We start from the raw sequence: 15,398 nt of genomic DNA, 5'->3' as shown, positions 1-15,398 counted from the left end.
TGTCGCCGTCGCCGCCGCCACTTCTGCCCTGAGCCCTGGGCTAGCCCGGCCGCCCGCAGCCAGTTCTGGCCCCGCCTTGGCGCGCGGGGGGCAGGTTTGGGACTGGTTTCTAGATCCCGCGTCCTCCGCCGACTCAGGGGAGCGTGTTCGACTCCCAGTAGCTAAGCAGAGCGCCCCTCGGAGCGTCCGGGGCTTTTCGCTTTGGGTTCCACTAGGCTAGGGGCTCTGTCTTGAGACCTTAGGTCTCAAAGGGTGGTCCGCGAAGGAGAGCAAAACATTCATCGGAGAAGTACTATGAACTGGGAAGTGACCTTAAAAATTAATCGATTACGTTGGTTCTCAAATCGTGATCCCCCAGGTCTGGGTCATCTCCAAGATCCTTTCAAGGGGTCTCCGAGGTCAAAATGATTTCCTTTATGGTACAAAGACATGATTTGCCTTTTTCACTCTCATTCTCTAATGAATATACAGCGGAAATTTCCAGAGGCTGTTTGACGTGTAATGATGTCATCACTCAGCTAACAGGGCGCCTGCATGTGTATTGTGTTTTCCAGTATTTTCTATGGTAGTAGGTTTAAGTATCAACATGTACATTTTTATAGAGATTCAAAGAGATTAATAAAATTTGCTTGTTCTTAGTGCTTTCTGTACTGTTATTCGCTATCTTTAGTCATACCTGGCAGGATAGCTATAACATCATTTTTTCAAACAAGTAGTCATCTGAAATCTTGAGCTTTTCTTTGAGCCTAGGCAGGAAGACAACAAAAACTAAGTACACTTTGTTGTCTTGATTTGAAATAATATTTTGAAAACTTCTCAGTTTAACAGGTAATATGATAAATACCATTAGATAAAATTCACATAAGTAAAAGCTCTTTGGGGTCCACCACCTATAATGACTTACAGCATTTGGCAGTATGAACACAAACTTCAGCCACTATGGAGCTGCAAGATATTTTGAGATCAGGTAGCAAAGAGAGAAGAGACTAGTCAGTAACGACATTGTTCAAGATTGTCAATTTCTTCTGTTATTTATTTGCTGTATTCATCTTCTTATTTTGTATCATTTGCTTTTTTAAAGTCACAGTATTCTTATGCTTTTCTCCCAAAACATTTTAAATGCTTTTATTCTGGCCATCTGTAGAATTGGGCCGGATATTATGAATCTCATTTTACAAAGGATACTGAAGCATGAAGAAGTAAAGGATCTTGGACAGTCATTGGTCAAGTAGTAGCCCAGCTCTTGACTCTTTCCAGTGCTTTTTTGAGTTATTACCAAGCCGTGGAGGGCAGGAGGTAAAGAATTATTTAATTTCAAAAGAAAGAAAAAAAAATCAGAGCAATGAGATTAATAGACTTGGATTAGTATGGTAATGCATCTCTGAGTTTGAGCACATACCCACCCACTTACCTGTGTGAACTCAAGAATGAAATGGAAACTCACTCTGTTGTGTGGGCATGAGGATTGACTCAAAGACTGTGACAGGAAATGTTAAGGTTGCAGCCATGAAGCTCCGCGATGTTAAGGTCACATCCACATCCTTAAAGGCACAGCGTTAACTGTGTCATCAGACTACTCAGAACAGAAGATGCTACTTTACTGAACTTATGTTTCTGTGACATTTTAGCCTTGACATTTCAACATCGGTTGTTTGGTGTTTTAATTTATCCCCGTAAAATCAGTAGGTGGAAAATGAAAGACTCCTACTGTTCAAGGCTGATTCTATGTCTCTATGCAAGTATTTTCAGATTCAACAAATAGGCAGAGGGGCTAAAGATTTTATTTTAATCATTTGCTTAAATCCCTCTAAAGGAACTTTTGGCTAGAGCTCACATTTAATTCTATCATTTAAGAACAATGATTGTTAATAACAAAATAAAATGAAAAACAGTGTGAGAGGTTATCTGGTTTCCTGGTCACCTGATTTTATGTCATGCTGTGGTTAGTAACGAGAACTACATGTCATGTTAAAAAAAATAGTAATCCTTAGAGTCCTTACAGGGCACATAGGAACCTGAGTCAGTGTGGTTCTGAGCTGTCCTCTGGGGCCTGTGACAAGGACCTATGTCATAGCTGGTCACAAAACTCTCACTCTTTGTTCAGACCTTGGCATTTTCACAGCTATGATTAGTTCTTTCACTCATTGGACTCATTTTATCATCATAATCTTACTCTCTGATTGCCACACAATTTTTTTTTGGCCTCTTTTTTGTAAACCCAAGCTCAGGTAATAATGTGCTAAGTAAACAGTTGTTGTTGTTTTTCATACACAAGTTTATTTGGCATCAATTGCAAAACCATACTTTCATGCACAATGTCTGAAAAGAGAGTTTAGACAAATCATGTATTTTTAGCTACACAGCTGACAGTGTTTAAGAATCATTCAGGGACTTCCCTGGTGGTCCAGTGGTTAAGACTCTACACTCCAAATGCAGGGAGCCCGAGTTCGATCCCTGGTCTGGGAACTAGATCCTGCACGCCAAAACTAAGAGCCCGTGTGCCACAACCAAGACCCAGTACGGCCAAATATAGAAATAAATATTTTTTAAAAAGAGAATCATTCATTTATTCTGCATCAAAGAAGGGTAATAACGGAGTGCTGATGTTGCTGGTACTGATTAAAGACATACATTATATGGAAGACCTGTTAGGAAATCTACAACCTAGGATCCTATTTATCCTTCTTTGGTGAAGGATTCTCCTTTGTTATTTTATGTACCACCCTGGTTTGAAGCTCTCAAAATGAGAGTTCTCAATGACTGAGTTTTGACATATAAAATGTGGGTTTTAAAGCACTGTTTATTTTACTGATGTACACTAATGGCTTTAGTAGAGTTTATGGGTCTCTTTTACCCACCCTCAACACTGCCACTCTGACAGCAAATTGAGAGCCAGGAACAAAGTTCACCAATTTTCGTACCTTGTCGGGCACATGGCAGGATTTCCTGACCGCTAAGTGAATGAAAGAAGGAATAAGTTCTAGTCCTAAGTTTGCTTCTCTCTAGCTTTGGACAAATCACTTCTCATCACTCTCTCTGCCTCTTCTGAGATATTGAGGGTTTGGTGTGAATGAACTCTAAGACTCCTTCTTGGGACTTCCCTGGTGGTCCAGTGGTTAAGAGTCCATCTTCCAATGCAGGGGATGCGGGTTCAATCCCTGGTCAGGGAACTAGGATCCCACATGCTGCAGAGCAACTAAGCCTGTGCGCTGCAAGGAAAGATCCCGCATGCCCTGCATGCGCAATGCAGCCAAAAGTAAATAAATATTAAAAAAAAAAAAAGAAAGACTCCTTCTTATGCTAAAATTGTATGGGTCTTTGACCATTCTTAATCATGAAAGTATAAAGAGGGCTCTATTTAAGTAATTTTCTAATTTATTCTTTCCTGTCTGGATAGTTTTGGATTATTTGCTTTTATATAATTTATGTTATTTCAAATGAAGTCATTATATCAAAATATAAAATTTGGAATTTATATACACAAATTACCTATTTTATTATTTGTTCACCCTTAATTGTACAAAATGGGAAGTTAATATAATTTTCTATGTGGCAAAAGAGATAGTAAAACATTTTAAAATTTACTTTCTTTGGCTTCTCTGATAACTTGATTTACACTTTTCATTCTTGTGTTATCAGGAGACATTGCTGCAGAATCGTTTTCCTATTATTAGGACTTCTATTTTCTTTCTTTCCAACTTTGCTTTTTCTTGGATTTATATTGAATTTATATCTTTTTTTTGGTATTTCTACTACCATTTTCCCTGTTTTGGCTCTCCAACTGCCTCAATATTTTTTTCATTTTCTCTTGTATCCTCAGAATTTAGAATTTTAAAATATGGGGCACATTGATCTGTCTTTCTTCTCTAAGGAGAATAATGTTTTCTCTTTCTTTTGAGATACATGTTGTGCCTACCATGAGATTATCTGTATAGTGTTGGACACAATATACATTGGATGAATTAAATTATTTCGAATTTATTGAGCTTCCCTGGTGGCGCAGTGGTTAAGAATCCACCTGCCAATGCAGGGGACACAGGTTCGAGCCCTGGACCAGGAAGATCCCACATGCCGCGGAGAAACTAAGCCCGTGTGCCACAACTACTGAGCCTGTGCTCTAGAGCCCACAAACCACAACTACTTAAGCCCATGTGCCACAACTACTGAAGCCCGCGTGCCTAGAGCCCGTGCTCTGCAATAAGAGAAGCCACTGCAATGAGAAGCCTGCGCACCACAAAACGAAGAGTAGCCCCTGTCCACCACAACTAGAGAAAGCCCACACACAGAAACGAAGACGCAATGTAGCCAAAGATAGAGAAAGAAAGAAAGAAAGAAAGAATTTATTAGTTTTCAACAAACAAATTAACAAACAAACAGAAACCGTTTCTAAGCTCATAGATACAGGGAACAGATTGGTGGTTGCCAGAGGTAGCGGATAGGGAGTAGGTGAAATGGGTGAAGGGGGTCAAAAGGTGCAAACTTCCAGTTCTAAAATAAATAAGTCATGGGGAGGTAACGTACAGCATGGTGACTATTGTTAATAATACTGTATTGCAAATTTGAAAATTGCGGAGTAGATCTTAAAAGTCTTCATCATAAGGAAAAAATTTTTTCTGTAAATATGTATGGTGATGGATGTTAACTAGACTTATAATGGTAATCATTTCACAACAGTATATACAAATATTGAATCATTATGTTGTATACCTGAAACTAATTGTTGTATGTCAATTATATTTCAATTTAAAAAATTAAAAAATAATTTATTAGTTTTTATTGCCATATTTTTAAAAATAAATTTTATTTATTTATTTTTGGCTGGGTTGTGTCTTCGTTGCTGTGCGTGGGCTTTCTCTAGTTGCAACGAGCAGGGGCTACTCTTCGTTGTGGTGCTCAGGCTTCTCATGGTGGTGGCTTCTCTTGTTGCAGAGCATAGGCTCCAGGCACGTGGGCTTCAGTAGTTGCGGTACGCGGGCTCTAGAGCGCAGGCTCACTAGTTGTGGCACATGGGCTTAGTTTCTCTGTGGCATGTGGGATCTCCCTGGACCAGGGCTTGAACCCATGTCCCATGCAGATTCTTAACCACTGTGCCACCAGGGAAGCCCTCCATATGTTTTTATTGTTCTAGTCTTTTCTTTTTTTTTTCTTGCAGTACACGAGCCTCTCACTGTTGTGGCCTCTCCCGTTGTGGAGCGCAGGCTCAGCGGCCATGGCTCACGGGCCCAGCTGCTCCGCGGCATGTGGGATCTTCCCGGACCGGGGCACGAACCCGTGTCCCCTGCATCGGCAGGTGGACTCTCAATCACTGCGCCACCAGGGAAGCCCTGTTCTATTCTATTTTTGTTTATATGTTCCCTTGTTCCCGTTTCCCAATCCTATTTTTTTCTTTTTCCTTTTATTCCCTCTTATTTCTTCTAAGTTGCTATTTTGGAAAAAATTTTTTTTTCTCATGATTTTCAACTCTGTCTTCTTTCCCTTTCTAAGGAATTTCTTTAATTTTCTTAGGTTGAACTACATGAAATTGCCATTGTTGTAAGTTAAAAAATGCTTGACTATCAGCAATTTCAAGTGGTTCAACCTAATAGTTTTCCTCAGTGCTTAGCACAGTGCTTGGCAGATGCTCAACTAATATTTGTTGAATGAATTCATAAATAAATTCTTTTCACTGGTTTCTCTGAGGGCCTGGATAACGTTAAGCAGAGAACTCTTTACCAGTTGTGGACTCAGAAATTTTTAATCATCAATAATCTTACTGATTTGCTCATTACCTGGTCTTATTAGTTCTTTTCCTGACAACTAAGATCTTTTTTCATGCACTGATGAACAGGTGCAGATATTTTAAGAAATTTATCTAAGGAAATTTAGCAAGTGAATCAGGGGGAGCATTGAAACTAGGGTTTGTGGTTTCTACCCAATAGGATTTCCACTTCACCCCGTTGTCATTAGACTTACTTAATCATTCAGTAATTTCGTTTATGATTCATGCCCTATGAATCATGAAGAGTTTCTTTTGTTTTCTTTTAGTCATGAAAAGGTGAAATTCAAGATCTGTCTCTGACATGCGGCATCAACCTCTCATGCAATGAAGTGCATACTTTTTCTTTCTTTTTAAAGAAAGCAATATGTACGCTTTGTAAAACATCCAAATAATATAAAAGTTAATTAGTAAAAAGGCAACTGCTCCAAAAGAAAACTGTTAAAGTAGGTTTCAACACAGCCCAATCCTTTTTTAGTGAACTCTGAAGAACTGTTTAAATGCTATGTCATAGGAATTTTTTTTTATGTTAAGTGATGACTCCTTGGGCACATTTAATACTGCAAATATTTTCTTTGCACAGACTCTTTTATAATGTGTAATGTTTTAAAAATGTGTTTTTAAGAGTTGTCTCTCTCACATCTTATTCCAAAATAAACTCCAGATGGCTTTAAGAATAAAATGAAAAACAATGACCCCATAAAAGAATTGGAAGAAAATACAGGTGGAGAATATCTTCTCCTAGAGTGAAGAACTCTCTAATAATAAAAGCAAAGGAAAAATGATAAAGGAAAAGATTGATATATTTGACCTCATAAAAATTAAACATTTTTAGACATTATAAGACACCATTAAAGTTAAAAAGCAAATGACAAACTGGGAAAAATATTTGAAACATACGTGATAGATAAGGAGTTAAGATCTTTACCCTTTAAAGTACTGTAACAAATCAACAAGAAAAAAGATCGGGCTTCCCTGGTGGTGCAATGGTTAAGAATCTGCCTGCCAATGCAGGGGACACAGGTTCGGTCCCTGGTCCAAGAAGATCCCACATGCCGCAGAGCAATTAAGCCCGTGAGCCACAACTACTGAGCCTGAGCTCTAGAGCCCGCAAACCACAACTACTGAAGCCTGCGTGCCTAGAGTCCATGCTCTGCAGCAAGAGAAGCCACTGCAATGAGAAGCCTGCGCACCGCAATGAAGAGTAGCCGCCGCTTGCCGCAACTAGAGAAAATCCGCACGCAGCAACGAAGACCCAACGTAGCAAAAACTAGATAAATAAAAATAAATAAATTTATATTAAAAAAAAAAAGATCGGGACTTCCCTGGTGCGCAGTGGTTAAGAACCTGTCTGCCAATGCAGGGGACACAGGTTCGGTCCCTGGTCCAAGAAGATGCCGTGGAGCAACTAGGCCCGTGCGCCACAACTACTGAGCCTGCGCTCTAGAGCCCGTGAGCCACAACTACTGAGCCCTCGTGCTGCAACTACTGAAGCCCGTGCACCTAGAGCCCGTGCTCCGCAACAAGGGAAGCCACCACAATGAGAAGCCCACGCACTGCAACGAAGAGTCGCCCCTGCTCGCTGCAACTAGAGAAAGCCTGCGTGCAGCAACGAAGACCCAACGCAGCCAAAATAAATAAATAAAATTAAAAAAAAAAAAAAAGATCACCTAAAAACAGAGACGACAGGATTTCCCTGTCAGTCCAGTGGTTAAGACTTCACCATCCAATGCAGGTGGTGCTGGTTCGATTCCTGGTTGGGGATCTAAGATCCCACATACATGCCTCATGGCCAAAACACCAAAAAACAAAACAAAACAAAACAAAACAAAAGCACCATAAAACAGAAGCAATATTGTAACAAATTCAAAAAAGACTTTAAAAAAAATCTTAAAAAATACACATGACACATGAGCAGACAACTCACAGAAGAAGAAATATGAACAGCCAATAAATAAACCTTAGAAAATGTTCAGCTTTCACTAATAATTGAAGAGATGAAAAGTAAATGAGATTCCTTTTTTGTTAGTTACATCCTGTACTGAGAAGGGTGTGGTAAAAAGGACATTCTTTGTTCACTACTGAAATAACCATTTTAGAAGGCAATTTAGCAATTCACTTCAATTAATGCGGAGATTCTGCTCTTAAACATCATGAGAGATTATTGCCTTGTCCATTTTCATCAACCTAACTATTGCACTTTTGTACTGATGGTTTGTAAAGATAATATCTCATGGGTCATCTATCTAATTGTAGACCTAATGTCCCCTCAGTTATTTCTATATTTTACCTATTTATCATTTTCTAGGTATACCACTAACAACCTCAATAAAGTTCTAGTTTATTCATAACGGTTTAAAAAAATTAACAAGTTGACTTCAACAAAGTGAACTGATTTCTCCTGCCTCCATTACTTTTCAGAAATTTAAGAAATACTTTTATCATTTTCTGTTACAAAAGCAATATTTATGCTTATTGTAGAAAAATTTAGGGGATAAGGACAAGGGAGAAAGTTGCCTTATTCCACCTCCAAGTGTACCACTTGGAGGACATAATGCTTAGACCTTTTTCTAGCCATAAATATATGTATGTAGTATACATATTGTCAAATTAACCTCCAGAAAGCTTATAAATGTATATGCCCACCTACATGCAGTGGGAAATGACAAGCAAGATCATAATTTTCCCTTGTTAACAGTGGATATTAATGTTTTTAAAAATGATTTTTAAATGGTTTAAAAATAGCCTTTTTGTTTTAATTAGTTGTGGTTTTTTTTAACATACTCAGTGGATATTTATAGATCTTCTTTTTTTGAGTTCCCTATTAATATTTTTTGCTGGATTGTATTTTAGCCAAGTGTAATCCCAAGATTGTTGGAACTGTTTTGTTTTAGTTGGGCCCAGTTGATTCTTGGAATTTCTACAGATCAATAAATTACCTTTTATCTATGATTTGTTCTACGTGCAAATTGTAATCACTGTACTTTGTAGAAGTTGCTCAAATCATTTCACCTTTGCATTTAAGGTCATATTAAATCTCTCTCCCTTAAAAAAAAAGCCACACTTCCTTAATGATGTCTCTTTAGGCACTCTAGGGGATACAAAGATGAATAGTAATATAAACAACATTTTAAAAAATTGAGATACTAGTCACGTAACATAAAATTTATCATTTTAACCATGTTAAAATGCACAATTCAGTGAGTTTTAGTATATTCACAATATTGTACAACCATCACCACTAACGAATTCTAGAACATTTTCATCACTCAAAAAAGAAGCCTCATACCCCTTAATCAATCACTCTCCACGCCCCCTCATCCTCACCCCTGGCAACCACTAATCTACTTCTGTGTCTGTGGATTTGCTTATTCTGAATATTTCATATAATGGTCTTTTGTGGCTGACTTCTTTCACTTGGCATGTTTTCAAGGTTCATGCATGTTGTAGTATGCATCAGCACCTCATTCAGTTTTATGGCTGAATAATGCTCCATTGTGTGGATATACCACATTTCATTTATTTACCAGTTGATGGACATTTAGGTTGCTTCTATTGTTTTACTCATAAGTAATGCTGCTATGAACATTCATGTACTGTATATGTTTTTGTGTGAACATATGTGAACAAAATTCTCTTGGATTTAAACCTAGAATTGGAATTGCTAAGTCAGATGGTAACTCTACGTTTAAATTTTTGAGAGATGCATAACATTTCTGAAGACTTAATATGTGTGTGACACTTAGTAAGCACTTGACTTGCATTTTCTCATTGAATCCTCACAACTTTCTGTGGTTGGTCCAATTATTATGTCCATTTTACAGAAGAGAGCAACTCAGAGATGTTAAAAAAACTTGCTCAAGTACCCACAGCTAGTTGGGACAGATCCAGGTTTTGAACTATGGCAGTCTGGTTACAGAATCTGAACTCTTTACTACTTATTGCCTTGACACATATGGTTCGAATGGGCAGAAGATAGCTCACAATAATGAAACAAGGTGAAATGAAGCAAGAATTATAAGTCCCATGTAATGTGTTAAGAGGATTATAGAGGTGCAGAGTAGATTCAGGAAAGGCTTTCTAAAGGGAATATTTGAAGGGAACCTTAATTTATGGGAACAAGTTCAAGAAGAGGAGCTGGGGTGAAAGCCAACTAGGTGAAAGGACTATTACAGGGATGGCAAGTTAGTTTTACATCAAGTGGCAATTCCAGTTCATTGGTAGTGACTGTCTATAGCACTGTGTGGAGATACTGTATGCCAGCTCAGTGGGAAAGAGTATGATGAGTCATTAGCAAAATCTGCCATGGGTGAGGGAGTGGAGATTTGAAGACCTCGTGATATGAACGCTGAACTATTACGCTATGGAGATGAGAAATTATGGGGCATGTTCTGGAAAACAATGACTATATGATTTTGACTGGATCATAGGGTATGTGTAAGAAAGTGGAGGCCAAAATAAGATTGCAAATATGTGATGAGGCCATATTGCACAGTGTTTTAGATGACAGGCTGATGAGTTTGTACTTAATTCAGTAGACAGTGAGAGTCATTGAAGATTTTCGAACAGGGTAATATTGGCACAGGAATCCTACTATAAGAAGATTAATCTGGTGGCATACAGAATGCATTGACATGGAGAAAGGTTAGAAACAAGGAGACCAGTTAGGGTAATGTTAAAAAATTTAGTAGATGGTGATAAATTCATGTTAAAACAGGGAACTACCATTTTTTCCCCCCATTAATTCCTTAAAGATTAAAATGTAGGTGTGAGGAAATGAACACTCTAATACTCTGCTGGTGATACATTGGTTCAACTTTTCTGGAGGACATTTTAGCAATGTGTATAAAAAGACTTAATAATGGTTTATTCTTTTTAATTCAGTATCTGTAAATTTATGCCAAGGGAGTAATTCTGAACATATGCAGAGATGTAGCTCCAAAGGTGTTGCATTGCCATTTTAGAAAACAAATGTAGCCCAGTTACTGGTTGGGCAGTTTCTCTTGTCACCAGCCCATCTGAGTCAGGACTTGGCATTTAATTCACCGTGGAGAACACACTGCATGAAAAACATTTAGTTAGCAATGCTGAGTTTACTGAAGATTATGTAGGGGAGATGGAAAAAAATCTTTAAAAAAAATTGAAAAACATTCATTAGGGGGCTCCCCTGGTGGCACGGTGGTTAAGAATCCTCCTGCCAATGCAGGACACGGGTTCGATCCCTGGTCCGGGAAGATCCCACATGCCGCGGAGCAGCTAAGCCCGTGCGCCACAACTACTGAGCCTGCGCTCTAGAGCCCAAGAGCCACAACTACTGAGCCTGAGTGCCACAGCTACTGAACCCCACGTGCCTATAGCCCGTGCTCCACAACAAGAGCCACTGCAATGAGAAGACCACACACTGCAACTAAGAGCAGCCCCCGCTCGTCACAACTAGAGAAAGCCCATGTGTAGCAATGAAGACCCAATGCAGCCAAAAATAAATAAATTAGATAAATAAATTTTTAAAAAATTCAGTAAACTTGATAAATATTCCTTAGACATTCCTGCTTCCTCCACAGTGCTGAGCAGGGATCCTCATCTCTCTGCCCCTTCCCTACACAGAACTTAGCCCTGCTACCCCTCCTCTCTTTTACTGTTCCAAATTACTTTTTCTGCTTGATTTTGGGAATAAAAGTCTATTGCAAGTGGGCCTCTTTTTATAAAAGCTGGTTTCTATTAGAAAAAAAAGTGTCATAAATATTTATGGAGGATATAAAAATTACTTATGAATTACACAAAACATTGGGAAACATGTTAAAAAAAATAGGAGGGATTTGTTGAACAAATTATGGCACAGCTTGTTACTACCTAACACTTATTGAGTGATCACTCTTTGGAAACATTTTCTCCCTAGGTGTATTCATTTCCACGGTTTTAAACATTACTTATGTGCTGACAACTCCCAGTTGTATACCTCTAGCACAAATCTTTCCTCTGTGTTCCAGACACATATTATCTCACTCCAGACTAACATATGTATACTTGGTATCTCTACTTGATGTCTCATAGATGGCTCAGAGTTGCTATGTTAAACCTGGTCCTCCCTGATCCTGGTCTTCCTAAACTTGGAAAATGGCTGTGCCATATGAAAAGTTACTGAAGTTAGAAGCTTAGTAGGCAATCTTGATTCTTAATTCCTTCCTTTTTCCTACCCCATATCCACTTTATTTGCAAGTCCATTGAGTACTGCCTCCAAAAGAATGCCATCAATCTCTTTTTATAGCCACTGCTACACCCACACCAGAAGTTTCCATGCAGAGAGTACATGATGTGTAAAGGCACAGAGACCTAAGAGGACTGGATTGTCTGAGGAAACTATAGGTACATTAGTGTGGTAGGTCCATGTGGTTTTAAAGAGATGCTGGAAAGGATGTCCTTGCAGAAGTGGGAGAGGATGGGATTCAGAGCAAAGGCAGCAAGCAGGTTTGGGTGAGGACCAAAGCAGGGACATGGAGGAAACACTCAGGCCATCTCTTTTTAGAAATATTAGTAAAATAAAAAATCATACAACAAGGCAGCATAAGTCACAGTCTTTTTTTTTTTTTAAACAGGTACAATGTTTGTTATTAGAGACATAGCACAATAACAAGTGGGAGAGCATACAGAGAAACAGTTCTTTTTCTTTTTAAATAAATTTATTTATTTTAGGCTGCGTTGGGTCTTCGTTGCTGCGTGTAGGCTTTCTCTAGTTGCGGTGAGCAGGTGTGCGGGCTTCTCATTGCGGTGGCCTCTCCTGCTGTGGAGCACAGGCTCTAGGCACACGGGCTTCAGTAGTTGTGGCACGTGGGCTTCAGTAGCTGTGGCTCGCGGGCTCAGTAGTTGTGGCTCCCGGGCTCTAGAGTGTAGGCTCAGTGACACACGGGCTTAGTTGCTCTGCGGCATGTGGGATCTTCCCGCACCAGAGCTCAAACCTGTGTCCCCTGCATTGGCAGGTGGATTCTTAACCACTGCACCACCAGGGAAGCCCCAGTCACAGTCTTTTAATAAGCAAAGAGATGTTACAAAACTGTTGCCATCCCATCTGGAAGGATAGGTTTTGCTAAATGTACAATATCAAAGGTGTTACTATTAAAAGCAGTTATTAGAAAAGGAAAAATAATACAAACATAAATGTTCTCTCTTAGTCATGAGTGAATTTGTTTAATCTCAAAGTCAGAAGTAGTTTTACATTGGCAGATTTTGACTTTGGAGGAAGGCCCAATACACACTTTATTTTCTCTCTCTCTCTTTCTTTCTTTATATTAAAAAACTTGAATTAAAGATGTAATTCATATACCATAAAATTCACCTTTTTAACATGTATGATTCAATGTTTTTAGTATCTTCACAAGGTTATGAAACTGTCACAACTAATTCCTGAACATTTTTATCACCTCCAAAATAAACCCCATACCCACTAGCACTGATTCCTGATTCTCCCTCTTTATAGCTCTTGGGAATTACTAATCTACTTTCTGTCCCTATGGATTGGCCTATTCAGGATAGCTCATGTGCACAAAATCATACCATATGTAGCCCTCTGTGACTGGCTTCTTTCACTTAGCATCATGCTTTCAAAGTCCATCCATGTTGTAGCATGTATCAGTACTTCATCCCTTTATATAGTCAAATAATATTCCATCATGTGAATATACCACATTTTATCTATCCATCTATCATTTGATGGGCATTTGGATTGTTTCCACTTTTTGACTATGATGAATAATGTTGCAATGAACATTTGTTTACAAGTTTTTGTGTGGATGTATGTTTTCACTTCTCTTGGGTATATATTTAGAAATGGACTTGCTGGGTCATCATATGGTAACTCTGTGTTTAACTTTTTTGTGGGACTGCCAAACTGCTTTCCAAAGTGGCCCACCATTTTACATTCCCCCTAACAACAGATTACAATTTTTCCACATTTTTTTGCCAGCACTTGTCATTTTCTGTTTTTGTTTTGTTTTGTTTTTTTTAATTACAGCCATCCTAGTGCCTTCCCTTCCTTTCCTCTCTCTGAAGTCCTATCTCATTTGCTGGCTGAAACCTGATATTTCATTTATCATTCTTCATTTTAAATCATCTGAGGATGATTGAAGTTGGCAGTCTACACAGTGTGTTAAAAATCAAGACATTTCTAGAAAGTCTAGAATATTTGGAAGTTCTGGTAATACTGGGCAGCAATTGGCTGGAGCTGAGTAGAGACTCTCCAGTCTTCATCATCTTCTACTGTCTTACACTTGGGTCGCTTTCCACGTTGTTCGTTTTTACTTGTCTCCATAGATAATTGAGCTTTCAGGTCCTGGTTAAAGCCATTTGGCATAACTTAATTGTGAATACTGACTCTCAGATCAAAATATAATGTACTCCACATAGAAATAGAGGAGGTACATAAACTTCATGGGGAAAATTATAAAACTTTACTGAAAGAAATCAAAGAAGACCTAAATAAATGAAGAGAAATAATATGTTCAAGGATAGAAAGATTTAATTCTCCCTAATATAATCTAATTCAGTGCAATATGATAAAAATTCTGACAGGCTTCTTTGTGGAAACTTGACAAAATAATTCTAAAATTGATTTGGAAAAGCAAAAGGCCAAGAAAAACCAAAACACTCCTGAAGAAGAATATGGTGGTGGGAGAGTTGCCCTACCAGATTAACACATGACTTAGTATGTGAAGAAATCTGGCATTACAAATCATAAGGATAAAAGGACTCTTCAATAAAGGGTGCTGAAACAATTTGTTATCCATGTGGCAAAAAAATTCAGTCCTCATATGGTATACGAAAATAAATTTTAGGCTGTTTAAAGACCTACATGTAAAAAGCAAAAGTTTAAAATATTTAAGAACAAATATCGAAGAATATACAACATCAGGGAAGGAAAGGATTTCTTAAGCAAAACACACAAAAAAGGACATCCTCAGAGAAGAATATAGGTAAGTGAAATAAAATAATTTTCAGCAAAAGACATAATGAAAAAATGTGAAAGGACAATTTACAAACAAGAGGAAATATTTTCAAAACACATCATTGACAAACAATTGGTATTCAGAATATATTTTTAAAAACCTCTTTCAAGTCAGTAAGACAAAGACAAACAACCCAATAAAAAATGTGCAAAGGAGGGGCTTCCCTGGTGGCGCAGTGGTTGAGAGTCCGCCTGCCGTTGCGGGGGACATGGATTCGTGCTCCGGTCCAAGAAGATTCCACATGCCGCGGAGTGGCTAGGCCCGTGAGCCATGGCCGCTGAGCCTGCGCGTCCGGAGCCTGTGCTCCGCAACGGGAGAGGCCACAATGGTAAGAGGCCCACACACTGCAAAAAAAAAAAAAAGTGCAAAGGAGAAATCAGAATGGCCAGTGAATATATGACAACATGTTCAATATCATTATTAATCAGAGAGATGTAAAATAAAACTAGTACCTTATTGGAAGAAATAAAAACATCTGACACTTCCAGGTGTTAGAAAGGATATCCATCAATGGAAACTCATAATTACTGCTAGGTAGAGTGAAATTGGTAAAAATAACTCCAGAAAGTAATTTAGCATTTTCTCAAATTTGAAGATGCCCATACCTTACCACTCAGCAATTCCACTGCTGGAGTACTCTTGAGTCC

The sequence above is a fragment of the Monodon monoceros genome, unplaced genomic scaffold, assembly GCF_005190385.1.
Source record: "Monodon monoceros isolate NGI ecotype Baffin Bay Population unplaced genomic scaffold, NGI_Narwhal_1 Super_Scaffold_7, whole genome shotgun sequence".
NCBI lineage: Eukaryota > Metazoa > Chordata > Mammalia > Artiodactyla > Monodontidae > Monodon > Monodon monoceros.
This window is presented reverse-complemented; position numbering follows the sequence as displayed.